This window comes from Panthera onca, chromosome A1, assembly GCF_046562875.1.
Source record: "Panthera onca isolate mPanOnc1 chromosome A1, mPanOnc1 haplotype 2, whole genome shotgun sequence".
Classification (NCBI taxonomy): domain Eukaryota; kingdom Metazoa; phylum Chordata; class Mammalia; order Carnivora; family Felidae; genus Panthera; species Panthera onca.
The window spans coordinates 102,828,647-102,845,799 of record NC_138339.1 but is presented as its reverse complement, the minus strand read 5'-3'; the positions used below and the strand labels follow the sequence as shown (position 1 = coordinate 102,845,799).

Here is a 17,153-nt window from a genome sequence, read left to right as displayed (position 1 = left end):
AATGCTCCTTTTCACATCTGTTTAATGGATTAATTGAAACATCCTTATTTCTTAAGCAGTTGGTGTCTTACTATAAAAAAAAAAGGTTCAGCAAATCCAGATCCAAAGTACACAGTCATCTTGTTAGTTGCTGCCACTTGTTTTCCACTGAAAATGGCAAATTCTTTCCTGGGCCCTCCTCACAGTGGCTCCTGCAGACTTCAGGGGTTGTCAACTTCCAGATGCTCAGTCCCAACATAGTGATGTTGGAAGTTTGTGAAAGGCGCAGAGACCCAAGATGAAAGGAGTGGCCTCAATACTTCTTTTTTTATCTAATATCTAACATGGTAAGATAGTTGTATCCATTTATTCATCTCTTTCTTCATTATTCATCAAATATTTTGAGTACCTACTCTATGTCTGGTGCTCTGCAGGCTCTAGGAATATAGCAAAGAAGAAAACAGTAAAAATTGCCACCCTCAAGGAGCTTATGATTTTATGTAACAAGAAGGCTCTGTTTAAGTGGGGCCCATATAAATAAACTTATGAAGGGAGAAAGATTCGTACAGTGGCTTTGAATCCCTCCTCCCTGGAATTTGTCTGTGTCATCTCTTCTTTTACCTGTTCTTATATGATACTCTTCACTCTCATGTTTTCAGGTTGCCTAGAATTCCTTTTATATGTGTATCTTAGCTTCTGACATTTGTTTCCAACCCCCTTTGGCTCCAATGATCTATTTTGCATGTACTCTCCAACTACACTTTGGCATTGATCTCCTAATGAGTTCTCAATTTTACCCTCTAACCCCTAATCTCTGTGGTTGCTGTAAAAGACCCACTGCCTCCTCCTCCTCAACTTTTCAACAGGTCCCCAGGACCAGGCCTAATTTCTGTTTAGGCATTCTATAAGGAGGATCTGATAACATTCACCATATGCCAGAGGGACATGCTCCCAGTTTTAATCCACGAGTATTTCTGCATGAAAACCCAGTTTGTTTGGATAAGAAGTCTGAATCTGTGCGTGCAGAAGCACACACACTCTGCGCTGGTTTTCTGTCCATCATCCGTTTCCCCAGAGCACTTCCATGCTGTCACCAAGGACAACTGCACACAGGGGCTGTCTGCTCTCTGGATGATTGAAGCCATTAATAATTTACCAAACTCTGGCTGCTGCCTTTCATTAATTATCACTATGCTAATGATGTCCCTCAGGAAAAGAGAAAAGTAATTCCTCCTCCAATGCAGGCTCAGTGGAGACAGACCATATTTCATAAATAAACCAGGGGTAGGCGTTTTGCCTTGAATCTTTTTGAATTCTTCTTTTGCAGAGATAGAGGAGGTATAAGTAGACATAATCAGATATAATAAGGCAGGTAAAGATTCTGTTTGAATACCATTGTCAATGTGCTGCCACTGTGGCTCTGATTTAGCCTGTCTGTTCTTTCATGTAGGAGATGGAGCCACTTTTTCTGAGATGTGTTCTTAGTACAGGTAGAGACTTTCTTAAAATGTGGCACCAAGAACTGAATATAATCCTCTAAAATGAGATTGCCTCAGGTGACTGGGTGGCTCAGTCAGTTAAGTATCTGACTTCAGCTCAGGTCATGATCTTATGGCTCATGAGTTCAAGCCCTACCTTGGGCTCTCTGCTGTCCACACAGAGCCTGCTTCAGATCCTTTGTCTCCCTCTGTCTCTGCCCCTCCCTCACTAGCACGTGCATGCACTCTGTCTCTCTCTCTCTCTCAAAAACAAATAAACATTAAACAAAAATAAAATGAGATTGTCTCATATAGCCATGGATTACCTGTTCAGATCACGATTCTTGGTAACTAAGAAGGAAGTTTTCTTCCCCATTTGGTCTGACTTGTTGACCCAGGGAGGATTAAATGAGCTAAAATATATGAACAGTACCTGAACACAATAAATATTCAATAAAGGTTAACCATGCCAAAGAATAAAGGCAAGTCTGCATAATTTCCTAGGCACTGTGTGTTTTTGACTGGTCTCTATAGAATTTGTTTCCAGACATTGTGGAACATAACAGAGAAACTTTATTATTGCATCAGAGCAACTGTCAGACCATTCCTGTCCCCTTAGCAAAAAAAGAGCAGTCAGGTGTCTGGAAGTAGACTGCCAAATAGGGTGCCCCATTTTAAAACAAAGAGAGAGTTTAATGCTAACTGCACCCAAAATTTTACTAGCTTTTTTGACCTAGTGTAGGTATAGGATCCTGAATCTGTTCTGGAAGCCTGGCTTTTCGTGGGTGGGGAGAAGGGAGCATGCGTCCATCCAAGTAGTTGAATGAGCACTGTCCTGGGTGCTGAAATTTTCTTTACAGTTTTCATTTCAATTTTATTACTGTTATTCACGAAAATTGAGTAAAGGAGGAGATGGGAAGAAATTCACCACTTCTGTTAATTGTTCAAGTCTTTGGGTTTTTTCTTTTTTCCTTCCTGGACTTTCTTCATGAGGCTGTCTCTTGTGTATGTTCCAGCTGGAACTGTTTTCTGTGGAATGCTCCCTTTCTTCATGCAGAAGGTTGGAGCCTTCTGCCTCGTAAGAGGCTTCCTCTTCCTCTCTGCTCTAGGAAGGCTTTAGGGTAGGTAGCTTTAGATCAATACTGAGGAGCTTTGGGGGAAGACTCCCTGCTTTGGGGTGTAGTTTTCTGCAGGTTTATGTTTCCTTGTCTCTTCTCATCCCTGATGAGGTCTTTAAGACTAAGAGAGTGTATGGGCCTAAAGGCAATGGAACAAGGAAGCCACTCAAATGATTTTTGACTCTGGCTGCTTAGGTCAATCTAGACCAGCCAAAGCAAGACTCTCTGAAATATGGCCCAGTCTGCCCATCCAGGGTTTCTCAGAAAAGGTTGGGGACAAAGCTCTATTTGGTAATCCTGTTTTACCTTTATCCTCTATGTTCATTTCTTTTATAGGGAGCTAGTTGGAGGTCTCTTAGGCCTTGTCAGGCAGATGCTGGAGAATTGAGGGGTCTCATCACTTTTTTCTATTTCTTTCCTTCTGAGACACCCATTGGCATGTTCTGCAGACTGAGCTGAGTATGTTCTCAGGGGAAAAGTTCTCCAACAGAGTGGGGCATATACACTGGAATAGTCCTCTCACAGTGATACTTAAGACTTCACCTGCAACTGATGTTGTTGGGTACCGCTTGCCATAGTGTTGCTCATATTTGAGTTTTGAGAGGAGAGGAAATGGGTCTTTGGCTAAGAGAAGGTTTCTTAGAGAGCTCATGCTGTAAATGCAGTTGTATTTCCTTGTAGGTTAAATCTGTAGCAGAGATCAAGGCTCTTGCACTAGGAGAGAATGTGATAAGTGGAATCTTTTTCTGATGAGGTCAGGAATCCGTTTTGGGGCCAGAGAAGGCTTATCCAGAACTGTCATCTGCAAAGGATGCACACTTCTCTGGGGCAAGGCCCTTGCAAATGGTATAAAGTTCTGATGTCTGATTAGTGGTTTCCAATACTGGTATTAATTTCTAGTACTATAACTGATTCTTCAGATTCCTCTGAAATTAAGTTAGGCTTCTGGTGTCAAGCATTTGACCCTGATTATTTTTTTCTTTGTCATGCTGTCTGATAATCTCATTTCTGGTCTATCATTCTATATGAAATAGATCTTGCAGCAAAAGAAAAATGGGTATTACAGGCAATGTTTGTATTCTTAGAATCACAAAGAGGTAATATATTGAAAAGGCTGAGAACACATAATCTGAACACTGATGGCCTGGGTTTGAATCCTAGCTGCACTTCTACTTGGATGGATAATCTTGGCCAAGATAGTTAACCCCTCTGAACTTCATTTTCCTACCCTTTGAAATAAAGGCATAATAACAACCTCCAGGATTGTTGGGAAAATAAAATGTTAATGTGTGCTAAGTACATAAAACAATGTGTAAGTATTGGCTTGATTTTTTTTATGTGATTAATTGTTTACTATTTCTTTCAATAGCTTCACAAAGACAAGGACATTGTTTATTTTGCTCATCATTGGATCCCCAGAGATAGGCACAGTGTTCAGAACATAATAGAAATGCATTTAATTTGTTGTCTGAGAGAATACTTTCAAATGGTTCTTCAAAGTCAGAGAAATCAGATAGTTCAGGAAATGTAGCGTTTTGGAGTTAAGCACATGGCCAAGGATATTTTGTTTCTCTAGGTCCCTGAGGGATGTGTTTAGCATGGACCAACAGCTACAGCAAGACCTTTTTGTTTTGCTTCGGAGAACAAAATTTGGAGAAGAAGAGAAACAAAGAAAAGAACAGGAAATGGGGTGGTGGGAAATGCTGGTTTCAAGTGGTTTGTGTGCATGGCTCACAAGAAAGTGTGGATAATGTTTGTAGGCAGAGTCTAACAGTCAATTCACAAAGTCCATTTTGTTACTTTTTTCAGCTTCTGGAGACAATCATTTCCTTGGGTTATAGCCCCTTTCCTCCATTAAAAAAACTTTTTTTAATGTCTATTTTTGAGAGAGAGAGAGAGAGAGAGCACGGAGGAGGGGCAGAGAGAGAGAGGGAAACATAGAATTTGAATCAGGCTCCAGGCTCTGAGGTGTCAGCACAGATCCCAACATGGGGCTCAAACCCACAAACTGCGAGATCATGACCTGAATTGGGGTTGGACGCTCAACTGACTGAGCCACTGGGGTGCCCAGCCCACTTTCCTTCATTTTAAGGCCAATAAGATGCTGCCATCTCTTTGGTTCCCTCTTCCAATTTTGTCTTCCACTTTTAAGGACCCTTGTGATTACATTGGACCTATTGGGTACTGTTTTCTCTGCCTAGGCTATCTTCTTTCCTAAGCTGCTGGACTGCGGTGTGGTATTGCCCTTCCTGGCAGCTGGCCCAAGCTGTCAGCTTCCATGGTCACTCTGGCCTGGTGAGATCCAAATTCAGGCAGTCTTGTGTTTACAGATGTACCCACCTTTTGCTGCCATCATGGATTTAAGATCTTGGGCTTTCCAATAAGATGCTTACTTTCTTAAAATGAAGCTAAATAAGACATTTTTTGTCTACTTAGGGTAGAAGTTGGGGCTTTTAAATACTCTAAATTATTATTGTGGTATGAGGAAGGTAGAAACAGAAAAAAGGCAAAAATAGGAATCTCCCAAGAGGCCTTCATAGTAGGTTTGGTAGAGAAGGTGATGTATTTGGAGATTTTATTAGAATAAAATTAAGCAAGATGTTTGGTGATGACTCAGGACACTTATGGTTAAAAGTAATGTTTGTGGACCATTAAGGCCTCAGTATCCCAGCATGATGTTGTCAGGAGAAATCAATAGCGTCTATTTTCCTTTGTATTTGTCAACTATGATAACTGATTATCTCAGCATGAAATATGAAATACATATGACATGGAGAGTGATGAGATTTTCTCTAGCACTTAATAGCATGACAAATGCATTTTAGGCTGTTTTCTTTGGAAGTTGAGCCAGACAGGAGGAGTCCCAAGGTCTGATGAGGCTGAGGGCTCTTTTGACTCTGACCACTGCTGATGTCATCCAGGTTTCTGCTTGTCTTGATTATACTGAGAATAGCCAAGCTCTGCTCATTGAGACAGATACTGATTTTCACCAGGAAGTTCTGTCATCAGCAGTAATTACAATTGCTGTTTTCAAATTTATTAGATCAGGAAATCTAATACACTTTCCATGAGTCCTCTCACCACTTTTTGTTGATGTGTAGAACAATCTCACCAAGTTATTTCTGAGAAGATGAGGCCTAAAACAGAACTTAGATATGAAATGCAAACTTTTGCTTTCCTCTTTGCTGATACTGATGGAAAACCACCTCCTAAGCTATGCGGACTTGGGGAAGCAATTTATCCAAGCTACTTAGGGAAGAACTTCACCTCCTTTTGTATATTTGTAAAATGAGAAAACCAATTACACTTAGGTCTTGGATTTTTGTAAGGCTTAACCAAAATTACTTACTTAATACTTACAACATGAGAGCACATGTCCTTAATCTATGTCAACTATCACTGTTACTATTATTAATAAGATTGTGAAAAGGCATCTGAGATATGTATTATAGCAAACAGAAATGTGTTTTTTTTTAAATATTTTTTAACGTTTATTCATTTTTGAGAGACAGAGAGAGATAGAGTGTGAGTGCGAGAAGGGCAAAGAGAGAGAGAGAGGGAGACACAGAATCTGAAGCAGGCTCTGGGCTCTGTCAGCACAGAGCTCCATGTGGGACTTGAACTCACTGACCATGAGATCATGACCTGAGCTGAAGTTGGACCCTTACCTGACTAAGCCACCCAGGTACCCCTCAGAAATGGATCTTTTTTTTTTTTAATGTTTATTTATTTTTGAGAGAGAGAGGCAGAGTGCAAGCAGGGGAGGGACAGGGAGAGAGGGAGACAGAGAATCCAAAGCAGGCTCCAGGCTCTGAGCTGTCAGCACAGAGCCCAACGCAGGGCTCGAACCCATGAACTGCGTGTTCATGACCTGAGCCAAGGTCAGACGCCCAACAGACTGAGCCACCCAGGTGCCCCAGAAATGGGTCTTTTTTAAGGTTTGTACTGTGGTGATACAGAAATGAACAGAGGGTTTGGAGACTAACTGAGTACAACAAGTTGAATTCCTTATGTGTTGAAGATAAAAAGAAGCAAACTTGTTTAATTATAAAGCATTGCATATTTATAGTAGAGAACATACAATTATACAAAAAGAAAAAAATATATCCAAACTCCACAACCCAGAAATAACCATTATTAACATTCTGATATTTTTTCTTCCAGACTTTTTTTTCTGTGCATCTATAAATACATTTATTTTTAAACATTTTTGGGATTATGTGATTTACAGTATTATTTACATTTTATTTTCTTTATAATGTTTTACATATTTGTGATATGTAAAAATGATATAATAGGATATGTATGTAATTTATAAAGCATAATAATATGAACACCTATGACTATCCTCTCTTATCCCTCCTCTCTAGCCCCTGAGGGAACCACTATCTCAAATTTTCCTTGCTTTTAAAATAAAAATTGTTTCATTAATTATGTCCCAATAATATAATGTTTGTTTTTAAGTCCTATAAAAAGAGCATTTACACTGTCTATAGTCTTCTTGGAATTGCTTTATTAAAAAGATCAACATTCCATTTTCTTTTTTAATGTTTATTTATTTTTGAGAGAGAGACACACACACAGAGTGCAAGTGGAAAGAGAGGGAGACACAGAATCCGAAGCAGGCTCCCGGCTCTGTGCTGACAGCTCAGAGCTAAGTTGGATGCTTAACCAACTGAGCCACCAGGCACCCCTCAACATTCTGTTTTCAAAATGGATATGGTTTGATCCATATTGTTTCATTTTAGAACAACACATCATTTTCAGTTTTGTGTAGTATTCTATCGTGGGCTTATACCATAGTTTACAGAAACCCATTCTTGTGTTGATAGACATGTAGGTTATTTCTAGTTTTTGCTATGACAGAGTTGCAGGAGACTTTCCTGTATATACCACACACGGTGGTGTCAGTTCTCACCGGTTATCAGAAACTCTAGGATGGGTCCCAGAAATCTGTGTTTTAACCATCCCTACAACTATTCTGAGGCTTGCAGTTTGAGAACCCCTGTTGTAGGAAATTTGTTTAGGAGTGGACTTACTGGTTCAAAGGGCATATGAATGTTCTGTAAGACTATATTGTTCAGGGGGGTGGGAGGGAGGGGAGGGTGGGTGATGGGTATTGAGGAGGGCACCTTTTGGGATGAGCACTGGGTGTTGTATGGAAACCAATTTGACAAGAAATTTCATATATTGAAAAAAAATTTAAAAAAATAAAAAAATAAAAAAAATGATTTCTGATCACACACACAAAAAATAAAAGACTATGATTGTTCAATAAGGTGGCCACATGTAGGAACTGAGCACTTGAAATGCAGCTAGCATGAAAGAAGAACTAAAATATTTAATTTTAATTTAGACACTGAAAACTGATGCAGTTATTGGAAAACTTTTCAACTATTAATTTTATAAAATTTAAATAGAGATCAAGCATTTCCAAGTTTAGCTTCTGGGTTGAAATGTGCTATATAAGTGTACAATACATAGAGGATTTTGTAGGGGGGTGAAAATACTTTTCCTCTACCACTTAGGTTGTATGATTAAACACCTATAAATTAAATTCACAGAAGACAGATTAACAAAAGGCATACATATTTTTTGATGCTAATATTTTTACATGCATGGGCATTTCACCGGAAAGAATCAAAACCCAAAGTGATGGTTAGAGCCAGGGTCTTGTAAACCTTTTTAAGAAAGCGTGGTAAATTATGGTGAAATGACTAGACAAAGATAAAAGGAGTTTGGACTACAAGGAGCGGTAAATTGTGGGAAGAAGACTAGAAAATATATCCTAGATAAGGGTTGGTTAGTAAGATTTGTTGTTCAGTCTCAAGTTGTCTCCTGAGATAAGAATGGTTTTCCTCTTTGTGGTGCAGGAGATGGGGAGGTAGGCTCCTTTACAAACAGAAATTTATGTAACCTTTACCAAGGGATATTTGTGCCCTACTTTTAAGCAGAAAAGGGGAGGGAAGAGAGCTCTTCATTAGTCTGCTGTTTCTTACTTGCCTTTAGCTCAAAATAATTCTTATGCCAAAGTGGCGTGTTTTAGAGTGGTATATATACATTTTAAGGATTTAAAAAAATTTTTAAAAAGTAATCTCTACACCCAACGTGGGGCTCAAACTCATAATCCTGAGATTAAGAGTTGAACGCTGTATTGACTGAGCCAGGCAGATGACCCTAGAGTGGTATATTCAGACCTCCTTCATTATGAAAAAAGAATATATTTCATTAATAACTCTTTTATGTTGATTCCATGTTGAAATGATAATGTTTTCGATATAGGGAGTAAAATACAATATATTATTAAAATTAATTTCATTTGTTTCTTTTTACCTTTTTTAAAAGTTTATTTATTTATTTTGAGAGAGAGAGAGAGCAAGTGAGTGAGGGATGGGCAGAAAGAGAGAGAGAGACAGAATCCCAAGCAGGCTCTGCACTGTCAGTGTGGGGCCCAATGTGGGGCCCTAACTCACGTACCATGAAATCATGACCTGAGCTGAAATCAAGAGCCAGACGCTTAACTGACAGAGCCACCCAGGCACCCCTTCCTTTTTTAAAAAGTATGCTCTACACCCAATACGAGGCTTGAGCTCACAACCTTGAGATCAAGGGTTACCTGCTCTATTGACTGAGCAACGCCTGGTGCCCATTTATTTTTACCTTTTAAACATGGCTACTAGAAAATTTAAATACTGACATATAAGATAATGTCAAAATGTTTTTCAGAGTGGTTGCATCAATTTACACTTCCAGTATCAGTGTAGGAGAATTCTCATGAATTTATATTCCTCTTCTAACACTGAGAGTTGTTAAACTTCATAATTTTTGCCAATCCACTAGGTGTAAAATGTCTCTCATTGTGGTTTTAATCTGCATTGCTTTAGTTATTAATTAGAGTGTTTTTCATATGTCCATTTGTATTTTTTGTGAAATTCCTATTTGTGCTATTTCTCCAGTTTTATTGGATTTTTGTCTTTTTTAAAAATTGATTTGAAGAAATTAAAAAACGTATATTCTGAATACTAATCTTTGCTGCATAGTATGTGTTGAAAATATCCTCTCCTCATTTATGGCCTGTCTTTTCACTGTGTGTGTGTGTGTGTGTGTGTGTGTGTGTGTGTCTTCCGATGAAGACAAACTCTTAATTTTAATGTAGACAAATCTGTTTCTGTTTTCTTTGTTACTGCTTTTTATGTCTTGTTTGAGAAAGTTTTTCATATCTCAAGGTCAGAAAGATATATTCCTGCCTTTTTTTTCCTAATAGTTTTGAGGTTTGGTCTTTCAGGTTCCAGCCCTTTATCTGTATGGAATTGATGGATTCAAGAAGCAGAAATGCTGTTTCATCCCTACTCCCCGGCCCCATGGCTAAGCAATTGTTCCACTCTCATTTAGACAAAAGGAATCCATTTCTCATGACTTACAGCGCCATCTTTGTAACATACTCAAGATTCCACGTGTGCATAGATCTGTTTCTGGGGTCTCTGTTTTATTTTATCGGTTATCTTTTTCTGTGCTGATGTCAAACATGTCTTAATAACTAAAGCTTTATAGTAAATCTTACTATCTACAGGATCAGTTCTCCCTAATCTTACTGTCTTCCAAAGTGTCTTGGTTATTCTTGAATCTTTGTTTTCATCAGTAAATTTTAGCATTGGCTTTTTGAGTTCTCTTAATTAAAAAAAAAAAAAAAAAGAAAATCTGTTGGGATTTTGATCAATTATATTGAATCTATAAATTAATCTGGAGTAAACTGACATCTTTATGACATTGTTTTCTTATTAATAAACATGATGTATCTCACAAATTCTTCAGGCTTTCTTTAGTATTTTCCAATGAAATTTAAATATTTTCTCCATATAGGTTGCACCTAATATTTTCAGATTTATTTCTAAGTATCTTTTGTTTTTTGTAACCCGTGCATTTAGAATCTTTTTAGAAGTCATGTTTTGGGGTGCTTGGGTGGTGCATTTGGTTGAGTGTCCAAGTCTTGGTTTCGGCTCAGGTCACGATCCCACAGCTTATGAGATTGGGACCTCATTGGAATTCTCTCTCTCTCTCTCTCTGCTCTTCCCTCACTTGTGTGCTCTCTCACAATAAATAAGTAAACTTAAAAAAAGTCATGTTTTCTAGATTTTGGTTTCTGGTGTAAAGAAATGTGAGTAATTTTTGTATAGTGATCTTTTGGCCAGGCTTCTTGCTAAATTCTTTTATTATGTCTAATATTTTTTCTGTTGAGTTTTTGAGTTTCTAGATAGATAATTATCTTATCCTAAATAATGACAGTTTAAATTTATTCTTTCTAATATCTTACATTTATTCATTTATTCATTCACTCATTTATTCTTGGTCTAACTGTTGGTTAGACAGTGCTGCACAATGCTGAATGAAAATGACACTAATGAGGGGCGTCTGGGTGGTTCAGTCACTTATGTGACCCACTCTTGATTTTGGCTCAGGTCATAGTTTCATGGTTTATGGGATCAAGCCCTGTGTCAGGCTCTGTGCTAACAGTGAGGAGCCTACTTGGGATTCTCTCTCTCTCTCTCTCTCTCTCTCTCTCCTGTTCCTGCTCTCTCTCTCTCAAAATAAATGAACATTTAAAAAATTTACAGGGGCGCCTGGGTGGCTCAGTCGGTTGAGCGCTGACTTCGGCTCAGGTCATGATCTCACAGCTTGTGAGTTTGAGCCCCGCGTCAGGCTCTGTGCTGACAGCTTGGAGCCTGGAGCCTGCTTCTGCTTCTGTGTCTCCCTCTCTCTCTGCCCCTAACCCACTCGCATTCAGTCTCTGTCTCTGTCAAAAATAAATAAACATTAAAAAAAATTTAAAAAATTTACAAAGAAAGAAAATGACAGTAATCAAAATTCTTGTCTTGTTCCTTTTCATAAAGGTGATGCTTCATTAAAGTAATACAGTGGCACTTAGGAAGATATCTTTTAGTAGATTTAAAAAGTTCTCTTTTATTCCTAATTTGCTGGGAGATTTTTTAAAAGATTGTAAATACATACCGAATTTTATCAAATGCTTTTTCTGAACCTATTGCAATGATTTCTTTCTAATTTAATCTGTTAATAAGATTAATGAGAAGTAGCAGAAAGAGAAATTAAGAAAACAATGTCATTTACAGTTGTACCCAAAATAATAAAACACTTAGGAATAAACTTAATCAAGAAGATAAAAGACTTGTATGCTGAAAACATTAATGAAAGAAATTGGAGATGATACAAACAAATGGAAAGATATTCCATGCTCATGGATTGGGAGGGCTAATATTGTTAAAAAGTGCATACTACCCAAAGCATCTATAGATTTAACGCTATCCCTATCAAAATACCAACAGCGTTTTTCACAGACCTTGAACAAATAACCCTAAAATTTGTATGGAATCACAAAAGACCCCATATAGCCAAAGCAATATTGAAAAAGAAGAACAAAACTGAAGGTATCACAATCCCAGATTTCAAGATCTTCTACAAAGCTATAGTAATTAAAACAGTATGGTACTGGTACATAGGCACTGGTAAATAAGCACATGGATCAGTGGGACAGAATAGAGAGTTCAGAAATAAACCCACGAATATATGGTCAATTAATTTATGACCATAGAAGGTAAGAATATGTAGTAGGAAAAAGAGAGTCTTCAATATATGGTATTAGGAAATTTGGACAGCTACATGCAAAAGAATGAAACTAGATCAGTTTCTACACCATACACAAAAATAAGCTCAAAATGGATTAAAGACCTAAATATGAGACCTGAAACCATAAAATTCCCAAAAGAAAACAGACAGTAATCTCTTTGACATCAACTGTTTAAACATTTTTGTAGATATGGCTCCTTTGGCAAGGGAAACAAAAGCATAATTCAGCTATTGAGACTACATCTCAATAAATAGCTTCTGCAGAGCAAAGGAAAACCATCAACAAAACTAAAAGACAACCTCCTGAATTGGAGAAGATATTTGCAAATGATATGTCCAATAAGGGGTTAATATCCAAAATATGTAAAGAACTTATACAAATCAACAACAAAAACCCCAAATAATTCAATTAAAAAATGGACAGAATAGACATTTTCCCAAGGAAGACACGCAGTTGGCCAACAGACACATGAAAAGGTGGCCAACATTACTAATCATCAGGCAAATGCCAATCAAAACCATAATATAATATCACCTCACACCTGTCATAATGGCTAAAATAAAAAGGATCTATTGTTGGTGGGAATGCAAACTGGTGCAGCCACTGTGGAAAATAGTATGGGTGTTCCTCAAAAAATTAAAAATAGAATTACCATATGATCCAGTAATTGTACTACTGGGTATTTACCCAAAGAAAACAAAAACATTAATTCAAAAAGATATATACATCCCTAAGTTTATCACAGCATTATTTAGAATAACTAAGGTATGGAAGGAACCCAGTGTCCATCTGGAGATGAATGGACTTGGACTATTACTCAGCCATTAAAAGGAATGAAATCCTGCCATTTGTAACAACATGGATGGATTTAGGTGGTATAATACTTTGTGAAATAAGTCAGAGAAAGATAAATATCACATTATTTCACTCATATGTGGAATTTAAGAAACAAAACAAATAAAAAGACAAACAAAAAACCAAACTTAACTATATAGAAAACAAACTGATGGTTGCCAAAGGGGAGGTGGGTGTGGGGATGGGTGAAATGAGTGAAGGGGATTACAAGTACACTTATCATGGTGAGCACTTACTAATGTATAGAATTATTGGAAGATTTTCCTGTACATTTGAAACCAATAAAACACTGTATTGAAATAATACTGTCATCAAAAAATCTGGTAAAAATGAATCATATTTTTAGATCTTAGCATTAATACACCCTTGCATTCCTGACATATGTACAACTTAGGTTTGATGTTTTATCTTTTTAAATTCTAAATTTCATTTGCTAATATTTTGTTTGACATTTTTTATACCTATGTTCATGAAGGTGTTTGGCTTATAGCTTTCCTTCCTTCCTTCCTTCCTTCCTTCCTTCCTTCCTTCCTTATGTTTATTTATTTTTGAAAGAGACAGAGACAAGAGTGCAAGTGGAGAGGGGCAGAGAGAGAGGGAGACACAGAATCCGAAACAGACTCCAGGCTCTGAGCTGCCAGCACAGAGTTCAATGCGGGGCTCGAACTCACTAACCATGAGATCATAACCTGAGCCAAAGTGGGACGCTTAACTGACTGAGCCAACCAGGCGCCCCTAGGTTTTCTTTCTTATACCATTCTCATCTGGTTCTTATATCTTATTTGGTTCTTAACATCTTATTCTGATATTGAAACTATGCCTGCCAATTTAAATTGAGGAGTGTTCTCTCTTTTTCTATTACCTGGAAGAGTTTGCAATGTTTCCTAGAAATTTGATAGAACTTTCCTATAAACTACCTGGGTTTGGGGATTTCTTTGTAGGCAGTTTTTAAATTACTAATTTAAAAGCTTTAATATTGGGACACCCGGGTGGCTCACTTCAGCTCAGCTCAGGTCATGATCTCATGGTTGGTGAGTTTGAGTCCCACATCAGGTTCTGCGCTGACATTGCAGAGCCTGCTTGAATCCTCTGTCTCGCTCTCTCTCTGCCCCTTCCTCTCTCTCTCCCTCTCTCTTTCTCAAAAATAAATAAACATTAAACAATGCTTTAATATTTATGGAAATATTAAGGGTTTAAATTTCTTGTTGATTCAATGTTAGTAGTTTTCTTTTTTTATGAGTTGTCTACTTCATCTAAAATTTAAATTATATTGTCATAAATTTATTCATAGTATTATCTCTTCAATCTCTGCTATAGATGCAGTTATATTCACTTTTCATTACCAATATAGAGCTTTAACTTATTATTTTTTAATTTATTTATTTTGAGAGAGTGTGCGCAGGGGAGGGACAGAGAGAGATGGAGAGAGGATCCCAGGCAGGCTCTGCACTGTCAGTGTCTAGAGCCCAATGTGGGGCTTGATCCCACAAACTGCAACATCATGACTTAAGCTAAGACCTAGAGTCAGATGCTCAACCAACTAAGTCACCCAGGTGTCCCAGAACTTTAATTTTAGTCCAGATTAATTTCTCCAGAGAAACGCAGTCTTTTCAAAGAAGTAATTTTTGGCCTTGTTAATGTTGTCTATTGTTTTTTCTAGCTCACTAACTTCTGACCTTATCTTCTATATTTTGTTGATCCTGACATATACATTTTTTCTTATTTTCATATAACTGAAATGTGGACGAGGCTTTTAATTGTTGTTGGATAGGTAGCAGTTATAACATACTTGTCATTCTTCTGCCTGTGCATCAGACTTGTAGAGTGGAACAGTATCCCTAAGGCAATAGTGGTACCTTCACTTAAGAAATGCTGCACTGAGGGGCACCTGGGTGGCTCAGTTGGTTGAGCGTCCAACCTTGTCTCAGGTCATGATCTCACAGCTTGTGGATTTGAGCCCCACATTGGGCACTGTGCTGACAGCTCAGAGCCTGGAACCTGTTTCGGATTCTGTGTCTCCCTCTCTCTCTGCCCCTTCCCACTTGCACTCTGTCTCTGTCTCTGTCTCTGTCTCTCTTCAAAAATGAATGAAGATTAAAAAAATTTAAAGAAATGCTGCATCAACACAATACCATGTGGGAAAATCACAAACATTAACAACAGGAAGTTGAAAAAAAATTGAATGATATATGGGAAAAACTGTGACTAAGTAATTCTAAGGATAATTTTTTCGTTCTTTTTTTTTAAGTTTATTTATTTATTTTGAGGTTGGGGGCAGAGAGAAAGAGAGAGAATCTTAAGCAGGCTCCACGCTGTCAGTACAGAGCCCTATGCAGGGCTGAATCTTACCAACTGTGAGATCATGACCTGACCTGAAATCAAAAGTCAGACACTTAACTGACTGAGACACCCAGGTGCGCCTAATTTTTTTGTTTCTAACTGGTATATAAAACAACAATGCATATATCAGTAGCTTCTTAGATTAAGTGAAATCTCCTTCATTCTACTTGGATTCATTTTGCCATTCTTTTCAACTTTCTTATGTTGAATGCTTAGCTCATAAATTTTTAGCTTTTTTTATTTTCTAATGTAAACACTAAAGGTTATTGCTAAGTAAGAAGCTGTGAGGAGTGTGATACACACACACACACACACACACACACACACACACACACACACACACTCTGATAGGAAACACGCAATTCCTGGGTTAGACACAAACACTGTTTACTATTTACAGCAAAAGCATCTGGAATATCTTCATGGTACTGGTTCCCCAGGTCCAAATCCTCATGGAGTGAAATGGTAAGGTTCTGGTTATAAATGTACATACCACCCTGAGGGCTGGAATGAGAAAGAATGGAAAAAGGAATAAAAGATCATGGCTTCCTCTACTCTATTTGAGTTCCCTTTTCCTACTCCTCAGACCAGAAAGAGAGGGTTTCTCTTAGCTTTTTTTCTACTCCTTAGCCAACTTTGGGCTGCTATTGAGTCCAGGCCAGGTGCTGTTGGAAAGAAGAAAAGTGGGAAAATCACTACCATTTGGTTCTTAAAATTTTGACCTCTTTACCCAGGCTTCCTGTTAGCAAACAGTTATAATTCAGATTTCTCTGAGCACTGCTGCATGCATGCTGTCCATGGTTGAGAGCTGCATTTGGTGAGAGAGACCGAGTCAAATGTGTTTATTCCATCTTGTCTGGAACCAGGACCCTACTCTCATTCTGGAAGGATGGTTTTGTTGGGAGTACAGTTCTTTTTTTTTTTTTTATTTATTTAAAAAAATTTTTTTAACATTTATTTATTTTTGAGACAGGGAGAGACAGAGCATGAACAGGGGAGGGTCAGAGAGAGAGAGAGACACAGAATCTGAAGCAGGCTCCAGGCTCTGAGCTGTCAGCACAGAGCCCGACGTGGGGCTAGAACTCACGGACCGCGAGATCATGGCCTGAGCTGAAGTCGGCCACTTAACCGACTGAGCCACCCAGGCGCCCCCCCCTTTTGTTTTTAAATTTTTTTTTAAGTTGGGAGTACAGTTCTAAGTTGGTAGTTATTTTTCTCCCTGCTAACTACTCATCATTGCTATTGAAAAATTTGCTCTCAGACCACCATCACTTTGAAAGTAATTTGTCAGTTCTCTGGCTACTTTTCAGTGTCTTGTCTTGTCTTTCTGCTTCTTTTTCACCACAATGTATTGAGGTGTGGATATCTTTTTTTTCTCTGCCCTTTTGGGGGTATGTTGTGTTGTCTGGATTTGTGGAGTCACAATTATCACTAGTACTGGACATTTTTCAGTCGTTATTTCTTCAAATACTATCTCTTTTCAATCTTCTTTATTCTTTTTCTTCATACTCGTATTAGACACTAGTGTCTAATTAGTGTATTGATCATTTAAAAATTTTTTTTAATTTGCTGATACTTCGGCATCTTGGCGCCTTGCTGATACTGAACTTAGAGAGGGCTCAGCCAAATCTTAGAGATAGTAAATGACTCTCTCTTGGAGTCATTTCGTGAGCAAACTAACCAATCCAGAGCCCACATCCTTTACCACCTCATACTCAGGGCCAATATCCCCCTGCCCTAATC

At 38.0% G+C, this 17,153-nt stretch overlaps 1 pseudogene; it reads right to left on the bottom strand.

The window, feature by feature from the left end:
* On the bottom strand, positions 1 to 396 carry LOC132680171 (cytochrome c oxidase subunit 7C, mitochondrial pseudogene; annotated as a pseudogene).
* Between the last annotated feature and the right edge of the window lie 16,757 nt (positions 397 to 17,153).